The sequence below is a fragment of the Passer domesticus genome, chromosome 6 (assembly GCF_036417665.1).
Source record: "Passer domesticus isolate bPasDom1 chromosome 6, bPasDom1.hap1, whole genome shotgun sequence".
Classification (NCBI taxonomy): domain Eukaryota; kingdom Metazoa; phylum Chordata; class Aves; order Passeriformes; family Passeridae; genus Passer; species Passer domesticus.
Window position 1 is genome coordinate 11,720,673 of NC_087479.1, and position 8,959 is coordinate 11,729,631.

The window sequence follows — 8,959 nt, forward strand, 5'->3', positions numbered from 1 at the left end:
TTAGGAGAAATGCCAGTGGCCAATTTCCCAGTCAGTCAGTCATTATGATAATTGTAAATTTCAAGCTCCTTTATTTCTTTTATACTGTTTTATCGTCCTGTCAACTTTCTAGTCCTGGTCTCTAATTTTTACACCCACCTCCGATGAGTACTTTTCCTACAGGAGTTTGCTGCTACTTTATGATTCTGAAAGGAAATCACATTTAGCAAAAACATCTATTTAAAACTGAAAACCAGCTGTTTGACGCTTATGTATCTGCTAGGCTGTAGATGCAGGGTCTATAAAGGAAGTAGCAGCTAGGGATCCTCTTGAGATTAATCAGTTTTTTTTTCTTTATTGTAGAGAGAGATTAGTCCTAAAGCCCCCCTTATAAATAATTGAGTTCTGCATTATTTTCCTCACAGTCTTTCCAAAACAGAACAAAGATGACAGAATAATAGTCAGGCAGGTGTGAATTGTGCAGATAGATTTGTCTTGAAATAACCACATTGGCAAATAAGAAAAATAAAAACGTAACAAAACAAAGCCTTTCATTCCACCAAAGAAGATTTTTAGATGACAGAAGAAGAGAGGGATTTGAGTCAGCTGTTTCAGAGCAGAATTTATTAACCTTTTTTTTTAAGTATTAATTTATTTTTTTTTTAGCACCAGAAATATTAACTTATGGTAGATTTAGGAAACAAAATTGACTAGTTCCACAAAAAATGTGTTTGGTACAAAATTTTCAGCTTAATTTTACTTGGAAATTGTGGTGAAAAAAATAAAGTAAAGAAAGTTTTGCTGAATATAATAGCAAAAAAATTCATATAATCTCATTTTCTTAGCAGAATGAATCAAGTGATTAATTTGCCTTGGGAAAATGCAATTAAAAATACAAAACCAGACATTCCTCTAAATCTGAAGAGGAACCTGTAAAAAGTATATAATCTACTAAAAGAGTTTGCAAGCAGTAAAATCCTGCAAAAGCATTTAACTCATTTATTTATAGCTTTTAGGGATCTGGAGCTGAAGCATAATACTAGAATTTTATATAGAAGAAGGCCTAAAAGGGATCATTCTAACTCCACCAAATACAAATAAAATATTACTGGCATCTAATCCACACGGAGAATCATGCTGCCAGATCATTAGCATTTCATTTAGTGAAAGTAATGCCTAAATCTGCAGACCCTCTGGAGAAATCCATCTGTTCTCATTAATCAGGGCATCTGTTTTGGCAGCTAGCTATTAACAAGAATTCTGTAGTCTGGATGTAAAATCCAAAAGCCATTTCTTTATGAACGTGATATGAGGTACCTTGTTTCATCTTTAGCAGATTTTTTTTTTAAATCTTCTCCTTTCTTGTCCCCCTGCCCTGTCAAACCCACACCTGCAGGTTCTTTACTGAATCAGTGCCTAATGTGTCTCCATCCCAGTGAAAGCAGCCAGCTTCCATCGGGGGATGAGAAGATGGATGTTTAAGCATCCTTCATCAGACGCAGCAGCCCTGAGTAACCGATCTGTGCCTTGCCCGCCTGTGCGCGCACGGCTCGCGCTGGCACGGAGCTCAGCTGGAGCCTCTGCAGAGTTTGTAACAGTGCTAAAGCATTCCTTAAAGTTCTGTAGCCATAATGACACAGAATATTGTTTTATTTTGCGTTTTATGAAGACGAATGGAGCTGACTAACATCTGGAAACAAATAACCTTTTCTTTTGAGGGGCGTGTTCAGAATGTCTTAGCTGGTTGTGACTTTAAAGAATCAAGGAACTCACTGTGTGATCTTTACATCATGATGTACATGAAAAAAAATTTCACCCACTTGTCATTAAGTTCTGTGAGGAGAAGTAATGTTTTAGCTGGTAAGAAGAACTCCTAGTTTAATTTTATTAAATTTAAAATTATCATTATCACAGGTATGTGGAAACAAAAGCAATTACATCCCCCTTCCACTTTCCCAGCAATAAAACTAAGAGAGAAGAAAAAAAAATCTGTGAAATCTAGTCTCTGTCTGCTTTCATATGAAATGTAAATTAGTCATGGAGAAAAAAGAGCTGATACATCAAATTGAAATATGAAACTGTTTCCCCCACCTCCAATTATTTTTGTTTGATTTGTTACCCCAGTGGAAATGGTAGAATTATTATTAGAGTGAACTTCAATAAGAGGTAAAGCACAGTTCTAGTGAGCTGCATACATGCTGGGGAATGGGGAACTTGAGTTCTAATTGTGGTGCTGAAACTAATAACTTTGGAGGTCCCAGCCTTTGTGTTCTGGCCTCAGATCGACACCCTATCCCTCTTCAGCAGAGCATTTGAGTACAAGTGTAACTACATAAGACACTCTGGGATTTAAGCAACTGGTTAACTGCTTTGTTGCACTGCAAGGTATTTTGTGCTATTGAATCTTTGAGTAATAAAGAAGACATAGATGGAAATAGATCTTTGAGGTGCTGCTGAAGCCTGTGTTAGTTTTTGTAATAGGTATAAGAGTATTTGACATAGCAAAAATAAACATAAATATAGTCCTTTAAATTAAAGAGAAAGAGGTGATCCCTGAAGAGAGCTCTAAAATCTGTCATTTGCCTCATCCTTGGTGAGCCAGAGATTGGGATTATGATCTATTAATGGTTGCTAAAGAATTTGCTTTATTGATGCTCACCTGATATTAACGAAATTGTTAAATTTACACCATGAACTTTCTCATGTAGAGAAATACAGTATTTCCTAGTAAAAAACAAGTGTATCTTTGTATAAGAGTTAACACAAATAACTTGATCTTTAAAATTGATCAGCAGTAACAGCTCCTGAAGGCAGTGGAAGCTGTCATTATTCTTTACTGTGCCACTTCAGACCCTATATTTGTCTTTGCTTCCCTGTCTATAGAGATGATAATACCTATTCACCTATCTGGGATGACTGACATCAGAATCAACTCTCTGAGACTGAAGAGTAAGATTCCAGGGCACATTAAAAGCCTGCCAGTTCATCATGCTCAGAAATATATGAAATGTTTGCTTTTAAAAATATATGTATCTGATTATTAATACTTTACATTTTAATGGGAATCATAACAAAAGCAACTGAAATAACTTCTGAATATATTTGATTTTAAGTAAAAGAATCACAGCTTAACATAACTTCCCTCAACACATGAAATTTCCATGAAAAATAATTCTGCCCTATAAGGCAGTACAGAATCCTAGTTGTGAAAATAAACAGGTGTTTCAAGACACTAAAAAAAGGGACTTAACATCTGGAGAACTCATACTCAATTTACGGGCTAAATATGATCTAGTCTCTCATTTTCCTCATGTATCTGATTATGATCACAACATCAGTGTGAAATTAAAAGTAAAGACTGAAGAATTAATCATTCCTTGACTATTTGACTGATGAGAATGTACAGTTGGGTTCCAGGACCAGATCTATTCATTCCTTGGAAAAGACAAAAGTCACAACCTGGCTGTGAAAATTCAACACTTTGACAAGCAATGTTCCTCTTAAGGACTCCAACAGAAAAAAAGGTTAGAAAGTGGAATGTACTAATATTGCTAATACTAATAGGATAAGGTAAGACATCAAAAATATCTTTTCCAGGTGATTCATAGAGACAAATTTGGAGATGAGGCGTGACTAGAGATTGAGGGGGGTGATAGGGAATTCAGCTTTGACAAAGGAGTTGTGTCTGGCCTTTGTGCTTTACTTGCCCACATATATGTTATGTTGTGGATAACATAATCCTCTGGAGAGGGGCTGTTCCCCCAGTAGTGGAGATTAAGAAAAGAGCATGTTATGAAGAGGCTTTGTATCCTAATAAAGAGAAGCACTGTGAAAATGCCACCTGATTATTTTGGAAAAGGTTAAGAAATTCTTTTGGAGCCCCGTAGTAGACCAACATGCAGTGTACCACAGGATGTGTGAACTGACAGCAGTCCTCAAGGAAACTGCTATTGTCACTCTTCTAGCTATAAAAAAGATCTTACCAATATCCTTGATAATGTAATAGAAAACCCCCCAAATTTCACTGATCAGTTGGCAAACTGTTCTCAGACTCACATACCCAGTTGCAGTCCTTATCTGAAAGCCTAGGGGAAAAAAAAATTAATTACAAAGGTATGCAGATTGTTGGAGCAGAGAGATCTTTTGCCAAACATTTGCTTGACAGTAACTTTCATCGATGTCTAGTTTGAGTGCAAAATCCTAGGATGGAATTTGAAGGGAAAAGATTCATCACACTTATACAATATTTAAGTTGAATAGGTAATAATGTCTCTTTGCTGAAGTTAGTGATAGTGCAATTGATTTCACTGGGCCCATGTTTAATTTAAAGATGTTTTAGACCAGCTTTAACTCTCTACTGGGGGCATCTAATCTTTTATTCTCTCATGGTTTTAGTCAAGAGGTGGTGGCAGTTCCTTCATGTAATTACTCCTTGACTAGATATCTCAAAAAGTTTCCTGAGTATTTTTGAATTTTGTTTACAATATAAAAGCTATAAATCACTTTTATAGAAAATGTATTGTCTTGAAAGTTCATAAAGCCAGACAGGAAAACATAAGGTGTTTCCATTTGTAATACCTTTGATAGTCATTCAACCTTCTCCTGCAACAGCACTCCTTTAAGGGAAAAGGAGTTTTTCTTGTTTTTTTTTCTCCCCTCCAAAACTTCATTGACAGCTTTAACATGCTATAACAGCATTGGTGCCTTTCTAAATTGTCACAATTCCTATAGCTGTGTAGGGCTGAGCTGCAAGGTGCAGCCTCATTATGAATTCCCTTACTGCTCTGGCTCACTCCTCTCTGAGCTCAGAGCTGTGTGTTCAAACACAAACTTCTGCAGAGATGATCATTCATAAAAACACAATCCAAAGATAATAAAGTGTAAGGTAATTTATTTATTCATATTCAATAGAGACTAAAGCTTATAAATCAACTTTAACTTCGTGTAGAAGTGAACTGAATAAAAGTGACACATATATTAATAACAAATTTTTGAGTTATGTAGTTTGCCTATTTTCTCTGAGAAGAAGACTAGCTAATAAAGAAAAAAAATTGTTTTCAACCATGATTATATCAATAGAGTAAAAAACTTCTAGCATTCTGTATTTTTATGTCAGTCCATGCAGATCAACCACATACTGAAATGCGAGATGTTTACTACATGGGAAATTATAATTTAGAACAAGGTAAAATGTAACTCAAGAGGTTTGCCCTGCACATATTTTTTGTTAAAGGCACTTCTTTTCATAATTATTTTAATCTGTAAAATGTTAATTCTGTGATGTTCAGCAGCAGTCTTCTGAAGCCATGTCTGAATCCTTACACTGCCATGCTCAGGCATGTGTTAAGGTTCAAGCACACAGTGCCCTGGTGTTGGTGCAGCTGCTGCCCCACAAAAGATGGTAACTGAAAAAAAAGCCTCAAGAAGCAGAAGAAACAACTGTTTGAGGAGATGGAGACATCAACAGAAGAAGCTTATCTAAAATTAGAGCCAGATGCCTCACTAAACCCTAGATAACACTTTATTTTATGCAGCCTTTGTTTACCAGATTTTTTCTCTGCATGAATAATGAGAATGTACCTCTGGTTCAGAATAAATGCTACCCAAAGCTAGCAGAGCACACCCTTATTTTCTTTCTCAGTGTAAAATTAATCCCACCGGATTAGAGAAGTGCATTAATTTAAATGAGTGAATTTAGAAGCAGTATTACTCAGAGTACACTTTCCTACTTTCCCATCTACCCTGTCCACTCACCATCCTTAACAAGTTAGACACCTCAAGTTTTAAAACTCAACAAAAATCTATCACAGTCTGGTGACATCTGTTGTATTATATAATTGGAACTGTTTGAGCTCTCCAACATTGCATCTGAAATTATAACAACAACTTCACTTCCTCTTCTTTGTGTGGAAGCCAACCTTTGATGCACATAGCTGGAAGGTAGACTTATACTGTTTAAATAAAAATTATTCTGGTTAGGAATGTTTTGACTCAGATTCCCTGCCCTGCTCCTCCTTCCCACAGAGGCCAATACTATTGTTTTGAAACTGAAATCCTTAATGAGAAAGTGTTTGTTTCAGTGAAACTTCCAGGATGAAACTTAAACAGATCCTGAAAGCCACACAGACCTGAAACCCTCATCTCCAAAAACCCAGCTGCAACAGGATTGTATCTCAGAGCATATTAGAATGACTGATTTGTCCTCTAAGTTTCTTTAGGTGGAACATCCATTATGCCTGGGAGATTGACACTGTAATCTGATGACTCTTAACCAGAATCAATTATTTGCTAAGTATGAGGCAGAGGAAATTTTGAACTTGGGCCATTCCTATCTTAAAAAGCCCTTTGGTCATCTCCAATGAATTGAAAATACTAAGAGAGTCTCCCCTTTTCAGAAGTCAAAGGAAATTACAATATTACAATTATCTGATTTTATATTTGGTCATAAAAATAAAAAGTAATTGAACAGGAGTCTGAAGATGGAACTGGACTGAAAGGAAGAGAGAAATAGTATAGTGCACAGTTCCAAACTCAAAAAAAAGAGCTAATTACTTAATAAAGGTAATAAGGTCCCAAAGTAGGCTTAGAGAGACTCTGGAGACTGTTGGTAGAATCCCTCTGGAAAATAAAAATTTAAGTAAATAAACAGAAATCAGAAGAACTGGCAATTGCTGATAAATTGGTAAAAAGCGTCAACAGGATAAAAATAAAAAGAATGACAGCAATGAAACCTTGCCCTTGTAATAACAAATATAAACTTATAGCAAATAAAAGCAGAATGTAACCTGGGCAGATTAGTATAGGAGGGAGGATCTGGGATGGGAGAGTTCTATTTAAGAGACAAACCGAATGCAATTTAGTACCGCACCACAGGACACCCTCCTTGCAAAAGAGGCAATGGAGCCATTTCAAATAAGGCCACTTGCCTGAGGGAAGCTGCTGTTGGGCAGCAGTGACCAGGGAGACTGAATCACACCCAATGATTTACCAAAAGAGGTGACAAACAGGAGAGAATCAAGAGGACTGAGGATTTCATAAACCCTGGCGTCACCGAGGTGAAGATAAAACATGTGTAAAAGGAAATCATACTGATTTAGTTTTGCTCACCATTCATTTTCAGGCACTTATGTATGATGAAAATATAAGTAGTTTTAAGCACTGGCAGAGCAGCAATGTCTCTGAAGGTTTAATGAACAGGTTAGATGAAAATAACTAAAGATGCCTCAGATATACCTTGTCCCACCACTGAGCTGAGAGCAGAGGGAACAAGACCTGAAATTCTCCTCCCTCCAGCCTTACTTTTCCACACATCTGTGCCCTCATGCTTCTCTGGTTTGTCTGCTGAGGAGGTGGCAGTTTGATGGTGAGCAGAAGTGTTATGATAGAAAGAGTTAACAAAGAAGACAGAAAAAGAGGAAGGAAAACCATCAAAGTCATTCTTCACAGTTATGCTCATCACTTTTTCAAACAAGGATACAGTGCTATTTTTAGCAAAGTTCCTGGAAACACAACATGCTGAATATTCATTATCCACACCAAAAGATACAAGGTGATGAGCAACATTGTTCAAATCAGCCTTTTCTTTTGCAAAATGGATGAATCTTAAAGCCACGTATATCAAGTACTTGAATTTTCTTGTGCAGTATTTTGCAATTAGAGGTGTCCAGACAACTTCCAGCAAATGATGGGTCTCTCTCTCTGTCAAAAAAAAAAAAAAAAAAATAGTGTTAATCATTCAAAGTATGTTTTTGTTAGAGATCTAACAGGTCCATGACTTGTTTTCCTGATGACTTGCCTGCCACCTCAGCTGCCAGACTAGGAAGACTTGGTCAAGGACTTCTCAAGGGCATCCAAGTTTCTTGTGTTTCAGGATGCAGGTGGCCCAGGCTGGAGGGCAATCAAGCACTGTACTTTTCTGTGAAATGGAGCTAATTTCCCTTGCACTGCTGGACACTTTCATCAAGATTCTTCATCAACTTTCCATTGCTTTCAAGGGAAATAAAATTTCCATGAGAAGAGAAGTCACTAGAAACATAGATTTCCATATGGAAAACAATTCATAAAGGGGCTTGTGCTACAGATACTGCAAAGCAGGGACACAAAGGAAATAATAAAGTAGTTCCTTAAGGGATCAGCTATGTAAAGCATGAGGCAGTAGATCTGTGAGGGGAGAGAAAAAATTTGTGAGCACACTAATAAACAACTTTGTATGTGTATAGGGACTAATCTGACTTTCTGAGGCCATCTAGCATCTGCTAGGAAGACACATTTCCCAAGTGCTCTCTTAGTTGATGATCATTTTAAATAGATTTTGTGCATATAAGAGTGATTCTGAGTTCACAGCAGCACATCTCATGACTCAGTGTGGCAAATAGCCAGATAAAGATCACAGCCTCACTGACAAGTCTCATTCTTCTCAGTCCTATTTCAGAGCTCACAGATACCTGAAATAGATTGCTTTGCATTCAAAATAGCCTGCTGTTTCCACATACCTTGGAAATTTGCATCATTTATAGAATCATATCTAAAAGGCAGAAAGGGCCACCAGATCATCTTTCTTTGTAGTCATGGCATGATGGTGACATTGTATCTCAGTGACATCTGCCAAATGGCTTTGGATATTTTATCTTTCCTAAAAGATCTTGCTGCCACGTTGTGCATAAAATCTCACTAGTGAATATTTTAAGTTTTATGGGAATTCAATAGGAACAAGAGTCATTGCATATTTAGGGAAACCCAATCTGTGAAGACCAACATCCTGTGAATGTTCTGTGGTTTGTTCCATGCTGCTCATATTTCATGCATATTTTCCCCTCAGTTCTACCAAAGCTACATCACATTGCTCTGCATTCTTGCTGCTTTGTTCAGAAACAAGCAATGAGGTGCATTTTGAGGAAAACGGAGCTATCCTTTGGGTTCCCCAGTTTGCATTTCACCTCACTCCTTGATGGGTTATGCCTACACCAGGAAATTCAAGCAT

The 8,959-nt window shown here is 37.0% G+C and overlaps 1 long non-coding RNA gene across 2 annotated transcripts in view; it reads right to left on the reverse strand.

The window, feature by feature from the left end:
- Positions 1-7,780: 7,780 nt before the first annotated feature.
- LOC135302634 (uncharacterized) overlaps positions 7,781-8,959 on the reverse strand; it is a 35,521-nt gene continuing 34,342 nt past the window's right edge. For both annotated transcript variants that reach the window (XR_010364219.1, XR_010364220.1), the window contains exon 3: positions 7,781-7,965. This is a non-coding gene — a long non-coding RNA (uncharacterized LOC135302634). The remainder of the gene's footprint in view (positions 7,966-8,959) is intronic.